Raw genomic sequence first — 12,974 nt, 5'->3', positions numbered from 1 at the left:
ACACTATACCACAACAAAACTACAATAAAACACACCAAAGCACAGTAAAACATGTTTACACTAGACCGCCAAGAAGAAAAACACTGAATTTTTGAAAGTTATTTATTTGCCTTAGTTTTCCCAGTTTCCCAGGTTTGTACGAACCCTGAATTCAACCTCGTACAGATAGGCAGTTCAGCGCTATTATGAAAAATGCAGAAATAATATCCTCATAAAAAGTTCACCACAATGTTTATTGGTAACATTTATTTTCTGTTTTTCTTTACAATTAATTGACAAGAGATATTTCATTAAGAAATACAATGAAGAGCTATTGTTGTTATTTATTTGTCTTTGATATTTCTTTTTTCGTTAGTAAATATATTACCTTTATCTTCTTTTAGGTTATTTGATAGGTCCAAAGTATGAAAAGGTACATTTGGATTACTTATCAAAACCAATGCAAGTTTATGAGCAAAATCCCTATTTTAAAATACAAATCTTTACATTAAATAACGTAATTATAAGAATAACTTGTACGAATATACATCATTTAACTCCTATATTATCTAAATAGAGTTCCTCAATGGAGACAGTTTTTTCATAACAGCCAAAATCTGTTTTAAAGCTTCCGGGACCATTGTTTCTATACACAATGGAAGGTAGATTTGATTTTCTTTTTACTTACTCTTTAAAACTAACCTGATAAATTACTTCTTTTCTGTACGTTTTATATTTTTCATGTAAATGGAAGCTTCGAGATCAGTAGCACCTCCTGGAGGAGTCTGGATATTTTTCCTTTAGTTCAGTTTTGAACTGTCGAAATAAGATACGGTTCTTTTCTTGATCGGTATCCTTTTCTTTATGGAATGAGTTGGCCATTTTCAGGCCATTATGGATGACAAAAAGCGTTATTTAAAACTGAAAATTTGTATCCTACAACGTGTAATTCGCAAACCTACAAAGATATCAATCAATGGGTTAGTTATCGATGGTTTCTTCTTTCTACACACGGTGGTATCTTGGTCTTACTTGACTTTTAAATTAAAGTCATATTGTCTAAACCTTTCATCATGATAAGGCGCTGAATTTCTGCTGAAGAAGAAAGGTTCCCAAGGATCTCTCCACAAGACTTCAAAAATGACAGCTAACTTATTAGTCATTGGTTCTCTATACCAGGCTTCGTAGTCAATATGTTTCTGACATTTCCAACAAAGCTCAATGTAAAAGAGGTGGGCGCCCATCATTTCCAAACGTTGTCCGTTTTATCCTTGGGTATTTGGGCTATTTCTTTCATTTCGAATGCGGGTACAACGTAAACAGTTTTATCATCTTTTCGAGATTCGAGAAAGAGCCTATTTTCTCAGGCATACTCCAGGAACATTTCGTGGAGGTTATAGTTGGACATCATATCGACGTCTAAGACTAATTCAAACTCTGTGGTGGAATTTCTACTCGCCACCTTACGTAATAACGTTATAACTTGGAGGTAGGTTAGGTTTAGACACGTTAGGACGAGTCCTTGCGTTTGGTGTTGGCCTGTAAACGGGGTAGCCTCTGCCTCTAACGTTGGCTTTAGTACGATACTAATAGAAAAATTAGATGTGAATTGTTTTGAATACGAATGATTTGAAAGGAGAGTATTTACACACGCTTACTTTTCTGTGATTGTATTTTGAAACTAAGTACTGGTATTTGATTCCGTTTGAGCTGTCAAATCTTTGTTCCTTTTGTAAGTATAACTCTACACCCGTATCAGTCCTTTTCCAGTAAGCCATTACCGACCAAAACCTCTACTGTATCGTTATGAACCTGACACATTTTCATTTAGCAATGATAAAACTTTACCGCCACCCCTTAATATACGTTACGCGATACAACAACTCTTCGAATGACGTCACAATTGTTGGATTATTATAGGCAGAATTTAACCAAGGCTTACAAATAGACGCTAACACACCAGTAACACTTTGATTTTCAGAGGTTAATTACGCTTTCTACTATTACGTCTAAGATGATTTTCTTATATATTAATTACGCTTTTACGTGTACCTTTTAATTACCATTAAAACAATACCATAATCAAAATAAACTCCTTGAAAAAAGGTTGAAATTTTGAGTCAAACTAAAAATTACAATGGATTGCGCAACTTCCAGCCTATCATTAACCCTTGGCAATGTACTAAAGCTTCCATTCTCGTCTCTTATCAATGACGTCACAAATACAATTCTTCAAATGACGTCACAGATACAGTTGTAGAAGAGAGGAGTTTCCCAATAGGCGGCGCACGGTATTTTCCCGCCAATGACGTCATAGATACAGTTGTAGAAGAGACAGGACTGCCAGATTCCCGCGCAGTGTTTTCCCGCGAGGGGGCGCGCGAGTTTTCCCGCAAGGGGGCGCAGCCGCCAGGGGGCGGGCGGGGGCCCGCGAGTTTTCCCGCGAGGGGGCGCGAGGGGGCGCGCAAGTTTTCCCGCCAGGGGGCGCGTGCGAGTTTCCCAAGGGGGCGTGGCGAGAGGGCATTGACACTGTGACCTTGACATTCTACACCTACACTCTACACCTACATTCTACACCTACGGAGGTACGAAGTGTAGCCCTATACTACTTAGGTGGGGTCAAACGATTTCCTCTGCATATGAGATCGTTTATTATTTGACTCTCCGTACTATTTAACTTTTGTACACTAATAGAACCCTCAGAGAAATTAAGGGATAGTCTACTATCGTACTCGGTAAAGTGTTGGGTTGGGGCGACAAGGGGAATGGAGATTGAAGGACTCGAAGTTGGGACAACCGGAGGGATAAGGGGAAGGGGGGAGGGACCCGAAGTTGTGAAAACATGCGGAACAGAGGTGGAGAATGATGAACCCGAAGTTGGAACAACAGGGGGAGGGGAGGAGGAGGGGTCCGAAGTTAGGACAGCATGCGAAGCAAAGGTAGAAGTTGATGGTCCCGAGACTGGGACAAAGGTAGAAGTTGATGGACCCGGGAATGAGATAAAGATAGAGGTAGATAGGTCTGTATTGTCCATGCGGGGGTGTGGAACCTTAGGGGAAGCTTTAGAGGGTTTTGAATACATATGTATCTTTAAATTCGCAAACCGGGTATAACTAGCTGAACACTCCGTACACGGGAAGGAAACACCCTCATGTTTGTCCCTCTTGTGCCTATAAAGTTCCTTCTTCCTGAGATACGCGCACTCACACATATTACACTTAAACATCCTCAAAGAATGAATAGGGTAAAGACAATCTTAATCTCGAAAAAAAATCGCAAGTAACTTAAACTTGGAAAATTTAGTCATTTCGGTACTAGCCCGTAAATTTTCTCTTACCCTCTGCAAAATAACTTCCAACAGCAAAAGTTACGAAGTATTGAAAAATACTATAAAGCAATTAAGAGGCAGGCTGGAACTCGTCTGAAGTCAGGAGCAAACAGTGATTGAGTTTGAGCACGCGCCAGGCTTTTATACTGTTGGCGTCGTCGATTTAATCCTTGTTTCAACCATCATACAGGTTTTACATTGACGTCACGTTGAAATCCTCGTCATGTTTCGAAATTCGCGTCAAGTTCAATCTAGTTCGTTTACTTGCAAGTTTCCTAGCAAAAACAAATATTGCAACCCCAACTATCATCCCATGTTGACACTAACCGCTTTCTACAAGTGTGTATCGCGATTTTGAATTATTTACTTGGATCGTTTATTTACCATCCGAGTTTCTCTATTCCCGTTCACCGACCTCTTTATTTACATTTCTTATCCTTGAAATAGGTCTATCAATAAAGGGAAATTGGTTTAAGTTGGGATAATTTATAAAGTTTGAAATGTAATTAGAAATATTAAATGAAAATATTTAGTTGGAATATGCCTATATTTAGTGGGATAGTATTAAATTTGAATATAAATAACTCCTAAAATTTGAAATATGCCTATATTTAGATAACCTACGCCTCTGTTTCGGCTAACGTTAATGATACGGGATTTGAAGCGGGTGTCGGGAAACTATTTAAGGTAGCGGTACCGCCATCATATTCAAGAAATTCGAGCCAATATTTTTCAACTTAATACTTCTAATATAGTATTAAATTTGTATATAATAACACCTAAAATTTGAAATATGCCAATATTTAGATAACCGACACCTCTGTTTCGGCCTACGTTAATGATATGGGATTTGAAGCAAGTGTTGGGATACTATTTAAGATAGCGGTACCGCTGTCATATTCAAGAAATTCGAGCCAATATACTTCAACTTAATACTTCTAATATAGTATTACATATGTATATCATAACTCCTAAAATTTGAAATATGTCGATATTTAGATAACCAACACCTCTGTTCCGGTCTACGTTAATGATATGGGATTTGAAGCAGGTGTTGGGATACTATTTAAGAAAACGGTACTACCGTCATATTTCAAGAAATTCGAGCCAATATACTTCAACTTAATACTTCTAATATAGTATTAAATATGTATATAATAACTCCTAAAACTTTAGAAATTATTTCAACTTAAACCAATTTCCCTTTATTGATAGACCTATTTCAAGGATAAGAAATGTAAATAAAGAGGTCGGTGAACGGGAATAGAAAAACTCGGATGGTAAATAAACGATCCAAGTAAATAATTAGGAATCGCGATACACACTTGTAGAAAGCGGTTAGTGTCAACATGGGATGATAGTTGGGGTTGCAATATTTGTTTTTGTTAGGAAACTTTCAAGCATACGATCTAGATTGAAACTCGACGTGAATTTCGAAACTTTCTTGAAGAAAGAACAGTTGCGTTCAATCGTTTTCCCCTGTCTAGTGGCAGTGACTCGTGACCCCTGGACTTTAACGACTAGATAGGGCTCGGGATCGTAGAAAGGTGTTAGCTTGTTATGCTTCTGCTGTCGAACCAAGACCCAGTCCCCTTTTCGGAAGTCATGAGGAGTCGCATGGCGTTTCTTGTCTGCGTACACTTTCATGGCGTCTTTCTTCTCTTTCTCGGCTTTCCGGAATATAGCGTCTGGCCTTATAGTGTTCATCTCGGGAAGCCATGATCTTACTTTCCGTCCAAACAAGATCTCCCCTGGTGACTTCCCCGTCGTCGTATGGGGTGTAGTTCGATACGCCATCAAAAAGTTATTGAGCTCGTTCTTCCATGGTTTCTGCTCAACTTGGGTAGCTTGGATGAACTTGTTCAATGTCCTCATGAACCGTTCTGCTTCTCCATTCGCTTGTGGCCAGAGTTTAGTGACTCGCTGGTGATAGCACCCCAACTCCTTTAACCGTTTCGTAAACGCCAACGAATTGAATGGGGGTCCGTTGTCAGTCTTCAGCTTCTCCGGAAACCCGAAGAGAGCAAAGATCCGTTCTATCTTGCCCAGGATGTTGGCTGCGGTTAGTGTAGTGACCACCTGAACCACCGGATACCGTGAGTATTCATCAATCAAAACGAGCAGGTGACAGCCATCCGGAAATGGACCAGCAAAATCCATGACCAAGTTGGTCCAGACGTCATCCGGCAATTCGGTCATCTTCAGCGGCTCTTCCTTGACATCCCCTACCACCGTCTGACACGCAAGACAATTCCTAATTTTGGTTTCAACCATTTCGTCTATTCCTGGGAACCAGACCCTCTCTCGTAGTAGCCTCTTCGTCTTGACGATCCCTTGATGTCCGATGTGTGCCAGATCCACGCATTGCTCTCTCAATCCTAAGGGTATAATGATTCTTGAACCCCTGAGCAATATTCCACTGTCATGTACCGCTAGTTCCCTCCGGATCTTCTTATACTGGGTTAGATCTTTGCCGGAAAATTCTGAACCCGAGCCTCCCAGTTTGCCAAGTTCTTGGATTACCGTCTGCAATGTCGGATCTTTGAGGGTCTCTTCTATGATCGTTTCTTTGGAAATGGCTTTCGGGATAGTACAGTCCACTATGTAGCTGATGTAAGCTTCCAAATCATCGTTCTCTTCCGGAGTGGAACAGGGTTCTGGGTGACGTGAGAGATAGTCGGATGGATTGTCCTTCCCTGACCGTCTTCGTGCATGGATCTTCTTGGCTTAGAATTGCTCCCAATCCTACCGGACTTGCGTCCACCACCAAGTTCGTCTTATACTTCGGGTTAAAATAGGCTAATTTTACATCGGCAGCTAGACGAGTCTTGAGCGTAGTGAATGCCTGTTGATGTTCTTCTGTCCAAACCATCGGCGTATCCTTCTTTAACAGCTGCCTTATCGGGAACGTTATCGTTGCCAGGTCGGGAATAAATCTTCCACTATATTGGATCATACCAATCAAGCTGTGTACTTCTTCTACCGTAGTTGGGGGTTGCAGCGATGTGAATGCAGTTATTTTAGCTGGATCCACCGATATTCCCTTGTCTGATAACACGAATCCAAAGAAAAGCAAGGAACTCTGTCCGAAGAGGCACTTGTTTGCGTTCAACGTCAGCCCTGACTCCTGCAATCGACGTAAGATTTGCTCTAGTCTTTGGTCATGTTCTTCCTTCGAAGGTCCACAAACAAGTATGTCATCGCTGGCGTTAATGGTCCCCGGAATCCCTGCAATGACTTGTGATATTACGTCTTGAAATAGCTCGGCAGCGGATGACACCCCAAAGAATAGTCGCTTGTATCTTCGCAGCCCTACGTGCGTAGAAAACGTTGTTATCCTCCTTGACTCCTCATCCAGTTCGAGTTGATGGTACCCCATTCTCAGGTCAATCTTCGAGAACAGCCTTGCTCCATTGGCTACGGCCAATATGTCTTCAGTCGTGGGTGTAATATGACGTTCTCTCTTGATAGCCGTGTTGGGAAGTCTCATGTCAACACACATGCGATACTCCTTCTTTCTCTGGCTAGCTCCCGTCAGCTCCTGGTTCTGTTCACGCTTTGGTATCAGGACAATCGGTGAAACCCAGGGCGTCGGCCCATTTGCTCGTTCTATTATGTCCTCTGCTTCTAATCGTTCCAGTTCCTTTTCCACGACGTCCCTCATCGCAAAAGGAATTCTTCTGTGAGGCTGGATTTTCCCCGGTACCGATTCATCGATGTGGAGATGCGCCTGGTACCCTTTCAGTTTGCCAATTCCGGTGAATAGATCCGGAAATACCGCCTTCCAATCAATTGTTTCCGAGATTGTTCCAATTTCCTGGACTTCGTCCGTCAATATCTTGATCAACCCAAGGTTTTCCGCGGTTTTGAATCCCAGTACGGATATCGACCTGCATCCAACCACGTATATGTATGCCTTTTCTTCTTTTTTCTGTGTCGCGAAGGTAATCTTGCAGCGTCCTAGTACCGGTAATCGCTTCCTGGACCCATATGCTCGTAGCTCAACTGACGTTCCCTTCACTGGTGGTAGACCTAGCTTCTTGTAAGTCTCCTCCCCCATGACGTTTACAGTCGCTTCAGTATCGATGGTCATTAACACGTCTTTGCCATTGAGTGATACCATTGCCTTCGGTGACCCGTCCGTCGCTGAACTGTTTACTGAGTTGATGTACTCTTCGTTCCTTTCGTCCCCTTCCGAGCTGGTACTCTCCGAGCTTACTTTCTCTAACACTCGGACCTTGTGAGATTTCTCCCGTGTATCCCGCTGTGTCCATTGACAGCACCTGGCGAAATGATTCGCTTTCTTGCACTTGGAGCATATTTTACCCTTGGCTGGACAACCTTTTCTTCCGTGAGGCCATTCGTATCCGCAATTGCGACATGATTGGTCCTGTGGTAGAGGCATGCGATCTGATTTCCTTGCCTCCTCTCGCCTAGGCCCCCTGAACTTGTTGTGAGTGACTGCCTCGACTCTTTCTTTACCAGTCTCTGGTCCCGACCTTTCCATTGCAGCTGCTTGACGATCCGTTGCTTCGTCCAGACGACCTTGTTTCAAGATATCTTCCATGGACAAGTTTGGGTCCCGAAGCGCAGCTCTCCTCAACCGCTTGGAGTTGACTCCCATTATGAACTGAGACTTGACTTCGCGTGATACGTCGTGGAAATCGCAATGCGTTGATAATTTTCTTAATCGAATATGGAAGTCGTCGAGTGACTCATCTTCGCCTTGCTTGGCTTGTTTGAAGACGAAGACTTCGTACTCCGTATTGCGTTGAGGAGCGAAATGTAGCGCGAGCGTGGCCTTGGCTTCATCATAGGTAGTCCCGGTCTGCGTTAAAGTCGAAAAGATATCAAATACGTCATCCCCCGCCGTGTGAAGTAACAGTGCACGTTTACGCGTGTCACTGGTGACGTTCATGGCAACCAAGTAGATGTCAAAGCGTTGAATCCATTTTTCCCAACGTGAAGCTACAGCGGTCGAGTCGTTGAGTAGGGTAAACGGCGCAAGAGCTGGCAAATTGGCGGACGTCATGGTACGATCCCCGTAACGCGACTAGCGTACCCCGAACATAATGGTTGACCGGCGTCCGTGACGTTAAAGACGATCCCCGTAACGCGACTATAGCGTACCCCGAACCGTAAAACCGACTGTTAAGCGCGATTCTCCTTTAACATGACACGCCTCCGTCGCCAAAATGTAGTGTCGTTGCTTAAGAATAACACATAAGAGATAAAGGTAAAGTAACTTTATTCCACTCGCTCTAACCGGGAACTCCCCTTATCTAGCGGAGAGCCCCGTTTATATACAATCTATTATCTATGCCCCTGCTGGGCTACACGCGGAGTAACGTTATTTTCGAAGAATTTTCCATCTCCTCAAGCGCCTTTTTTCTCTTTGTAGCTTAACTTTGAAATTTGCGACTCATAGTTTTTATTCGTCTGAAACCCACTGGCCCTTGCGACGATTAAGGATATTTTAAAGTTTGAAAAATATAGGCCTGAAAAATCCATGCGTGCTCAAACTAAAACCGACTCATTTAAGAGAGCAAAGTTCATAACTCCAGTTTGCCCTATCAGTCACATTTACATCGCTGCATAGCGTTTGAGGAACAATGCGTCACGTTATCAGTTAGGGTTAGGAAAGGTAAACAAGAAAAGTCGATTAGTGTGGTTTATTGAAAATTCAAAATGAGTGTATAAATAATATAATTTGGTAATCAGATTGTACTTGTTGTATGTTGTATATTATGTAAATATTTTGTATGTAAATATTTTTACAAATCAGGCCTAATGCGCTCGCGCAAATATTCATGTTCTGGAGAATTACATTCACGTTTTAAAGAGTTATAGTAAAAATATCTTTAACTGTTCTGCTAGAGGGGATGTGGGTAATCAGGACAATTAAAACAGAAACTTTGAACAAAGGGACCGGTTCCCACGACAATAAAACTCTAAAAACTTGTTAGCATCTATATCGGAGAGCATTAGGGTTTTCTATCTATTTTACGGCGAGATGGCATTGCGAGCTGGACCAAAACGTGCGCGAAAATGAACACTTCAAATTTCAAGCTAAGGAAATTAAACATTTCAATTTCCTTAAGTCCAGCTAACAGCGCTCTCGGGTGAGGGAATTCGGCAACATATGTTGTCAAACGAATAAATGAAAATTGGCGCCGCGCACAGTCCTTGATAAATGTAGGCAATTTATAAAGTAACAGATTAAGTAAAGTAGAGTGAAAAGACAGTTTAGATTGAAAGACATTGAGTTGATTGGATTTAATAAACCGTTTGACTTCGGCTAACCGCTAAAGCAAAATTGGGTGACATGTTACTCTAAGGTGACCGTTTTTCTTGGTTCGCGAAAGTTTACCTTTCGGGAATCGAGATCGGTTTAAATTTAGTGTTGCGTCTCGTTCGTCGACTCGCCGTGGCGTTGTCGCACTTTCGATTCGTGCTATGCCTTAAAAACCATAAGGACCAGAGCGGCTTTCGAGTAATGCGTAAAAACATTTTCACGGCAAGTTCGTCTCGCGATGGTCCGGGTCATTCGAACGATTTCGGTCCTCGATCTAATTCGTTCGACGTGGTCGGTTTTACGCTTGTTTTCGTAAGAAACGGCGTTCGGCTACGCGTCTCGATGCTTTCGAAAGCGGGCCCTAGGGTTCTTTCCGAAGGATTCTGCGGGCGGGTTAATAGGAAGTTACGCTAGCCACCTCGATTTATTAAAACTGTCGACCTCAGATCAGACGAGATAACCCGCTGAATTTAAGCATATAAATAAGCGGAGGAAAAGAAATCAACAGAGATTACCTTAGTAGCGGCGAGCGAACAGGGAGAAGCCCAGCACCCAAGCGCCCGTCCCAATGGGGCGGGGGTGCTATTTGGAGTTTAGGAGTAGCGCGACCGAAGGTTGACCTAAGCGCAAGTCCCCTGACTGGGGCTCTCGCCCATTGAGGGTGCAAGGCCCATACTCGCTTATGGTCTCCGGCGGAAGCAAAACTCCTTGGAGTCGGGTTGCTTGAGAGTGCAGCCCTAAGTGGGTGGTAAACTCCATCTAAGGCTAAATACGACCACAAGTACCGTGAGGGAAAGTTGAAAAGAACTTTGATGAGAGAGTTCAAGAGTGCGTGAAACCGTTTAGAGGTAAACGGGTGGGCCCTCGAAGGTGATCGTCGGAGGGATCAGTCGGACGTGACCGCGTGCGTCGTTCGTCTCTAACGGTGCGGACCTCGATCGGCCGGGCGGGCGATTGCTGCGGGCCGTTTGGCGCATATCCTTCCGTTCGAACTACGCTGCGACCGGTCTGGTCACTGAAAGTTGTCCGTCTTTGAAAGCGGGCGCCGGAAGGTGGCCGGTGGTTTCTCCCTCGCGGAGTTTCTACCGGTGTTTTAGCCAGCTCGTTTCACGAGTGAGCGTTCGCCAGACCGGGGTCGATTTTAGCCCTGTGCGGGCTACGCCGAGCACTCCCTTTACCGGGAACGAAGCGGCGAGACAGGTGTTGTCGTTCGGTTTGTCGTTTCACCTTTGTGTGAGCGGCTGCCGGACATCTCCGCTGGTTTCCGTTCGCACTCGTCGATGCTCAGGTGGTCAGCAGCGAGTAGGTCGGTAACCCACCCGACCCCTCTTGAAACACGGACCAAGGAGTCTAACATGTGCGCGAGTCATTGGGTCTTGAATAGGCCCAAAGGCGAAATGAAAGTGAAGACCGGTTCGGCCGGTTGCCTAGGGATCCCGCGAGCCTCGCGTTCGTGGGCGCACCAAGGGCCCGTCCCGATCGCCTCGTCGACGGGGCGGAGCAAGAGCGTACACGTTGGGACCCGAAAGATGGTGAACTATGCCTGGACAGGACGAAGCCAGAGAAAACTCTGGTGGAGGTCCGCAGCGATTCTGACGTGCAAATCGATCGTCAGACCTGGGTATAGGGGTGAAAGACTAATCGAACCATCTAGTAGCTGGTTCCCTCCGAAGTTTCCCTCAGGATAACTGCCACTCGGAGAGTGCACTCTCATCCGGTAAAGCGAATGATTAGAGGCCTTGGGGTCGAAAAGACCTCAACCTATTCTCAAACTTTAAATGGGTGAGAAGTCCGGTTTGCTCGACTGAAGCCCGGACGGCAACTTGGATGCGAGTGCCAAGTGGGCCACTTTTGGTAAGCAGAACTGGCGCTGTGGGATGAACCAAACGCCGGGTTAAGGGGCCCGATACGAGACGCTCATGAGATCTCATGAAATGTGTTGGTTGCTATTGACAGCAGGACGCTGGCCATGGAAGTCGGAATCCGCGAAGGAGTGTGTAACAACTCACCTGCCGAAGCAACTAGCCCTGAAAATGGATGGCGCTCCAGCGTAGACCCCATACCTGGCCGCCGCGGCCGAATAAACCATGGTGTTTTAAGCCGCGGTGAGTAGGAGGGGTGCAGAGGCGGGCGTCGAAGGTGCCCAGCGTAAGCTCGCCTGGAGCCGTCTCTGGTGCAGATCTTGGTGGTAGTAACAAATACTCAAGTGAGAACCTAGAGGACTGAGGTGGAGAAGGGTTCCATGTGAACAGCAGTTGAACATGAGTCAGTCGGTCCTAAGGGATAGGAGAAATCCGTTCCGAGGCGGGACCTCTCATTCGCAAGTCCCGCTGGTGACCAAAAGGGAATCGGGTTAATATTCCCGAACCCGGACACGGAGATCGTCCCCTTCAGGGGTACATTGCGGTAACGCAAACGAGCTCGGAGACGTCGACGGGAGTCCCGGGAAGAGTTGTCTTTTCTTTGTAAGGATTCGACTCCCTGGAATCGGCTCGCCCGGAGATAGGGATGGTGTTTCCGTAAAGCGCCGCGCCTCTTGCGGTGTCCGGAGCGCTCCCGTCGGCCCTTGAAAATCTGAGTGAGAGGTAGTGATTTTCGTGCCGGACCGTACCCATATCCGCAGCAGGTCTCCAAGGTGAGCAGCCTCTAGTCGATAGAAAAATGTAGGTTAGGGAAGTCGGCAAAACCGATCAGTAACTTTGGGACAAGGATTGGCTCTTAGGGCTGGGCCGATCGGGCTGAGGTCCGAAGCGGGTCTGGCACTGCACCGGGACTGGGCGAGACCGGCCGGCAACGGTTTGGGTGAGCCCGGACCAGCGTTGGGGCCTTCCCGTGGAATATTTCAGCTGCGCGGCGTGCTGGGTCTGGTGCCTGGCGCGACCGTTTCGGTCGGCAACTAACAGCCAACTCAGAACTGGCACGGACCAGGGGAATCCGACTGTCTAATTAAAACAAAGCATTGCGATGGCCGTTGATCGGTGATGACGCAATGTGATTTCTGCCCAGTGCTCTGAATGTCAAAGTGAAGAAATTCAACCAAGCGCGGGTAAACGGCGGGAGTAACTATGACTCTGTCTCGGACCAAACGTTTACGAAACTTAAGCAACCGGTGCTTAACGCGGTTTGCTCTGTGACAGGTGCGCGGAAGACCTTTAAACCGGACTTGGTGCTAGTCACTGACGCGGACATTATCGTTGTTGACGTTGGAATTTGCTGGAAAACTCCGACCCCAATCACGCCTTAAAAGCTAAAACGTATGACAGCCCCTTATTTCGGGCTCATCTCCTCGGTTTATTTCCCGGCCGTCAATTTAAATTCCATGCCTTCACCATCTCGGGTCGGGGCATCTTTGCCTGTGCGGTGTTAGGCCTT

The 12,974-nt window shown here is 45.3% G+C and overlaps 1 long non-coding RNA gene and 1 pseudogene across 2 annotated transcripts; one reads left to right on the top strand and one right to left on the bottom strand.

The window, feature by feature from the left end:
* Positions 1-214: 214 nt before the first annotated feature.
* On the bottom strand, positions 215-1,391 carry LOC149686169 (uncharacterized). Of its 2 annotated transcripts, XR_016384126.1 has the most exons (3): positions 1,012-1,147; positions 528-937; positions 215-462 (listed from the first exon to the last, which is right to left on the bottom strand). It is a non-coding gene; the product is annotated as an uncharacterized LOC149686169 (long non-coding RNA). The 2 variants fall into 2 exon arrangements; XR_016384125.1 differs by having other exon boundaries at positions 215-937; positions 1,012-1,391.
* An 8,671-nt stretch (positions 1,392-10,062) lies between these two features.
* Positions 10,063-12,254, top strand: LOC149686168 (large subunit ribosomal RNA; annotated as a pseudogene).
* The last annotated feature ends 720 nt before the right edge of the window (positions 12,255-12,974 follow it).

The sequence above is a fragment of the Phalangium opilio genome, unplaced genomic scaffold (assembly GCF_054372755.1).
Source record: "Phalangium opilio isolate 3A_F unplaced genomic scaffold, DU_Popi_V2 ptg000032l_1, whole genome shotgun sequence".
NCBI classification, from domain to species: domain Eukaryota; kingdom Metazoa; phylum Arthropoda; class Arachnida; order Opiliones; family Phalangiidae; genus Phalangium; species Phalangium opilio.
This window is presented reverse-complemented; position numbering and strand designations above follow the sequence as displayed.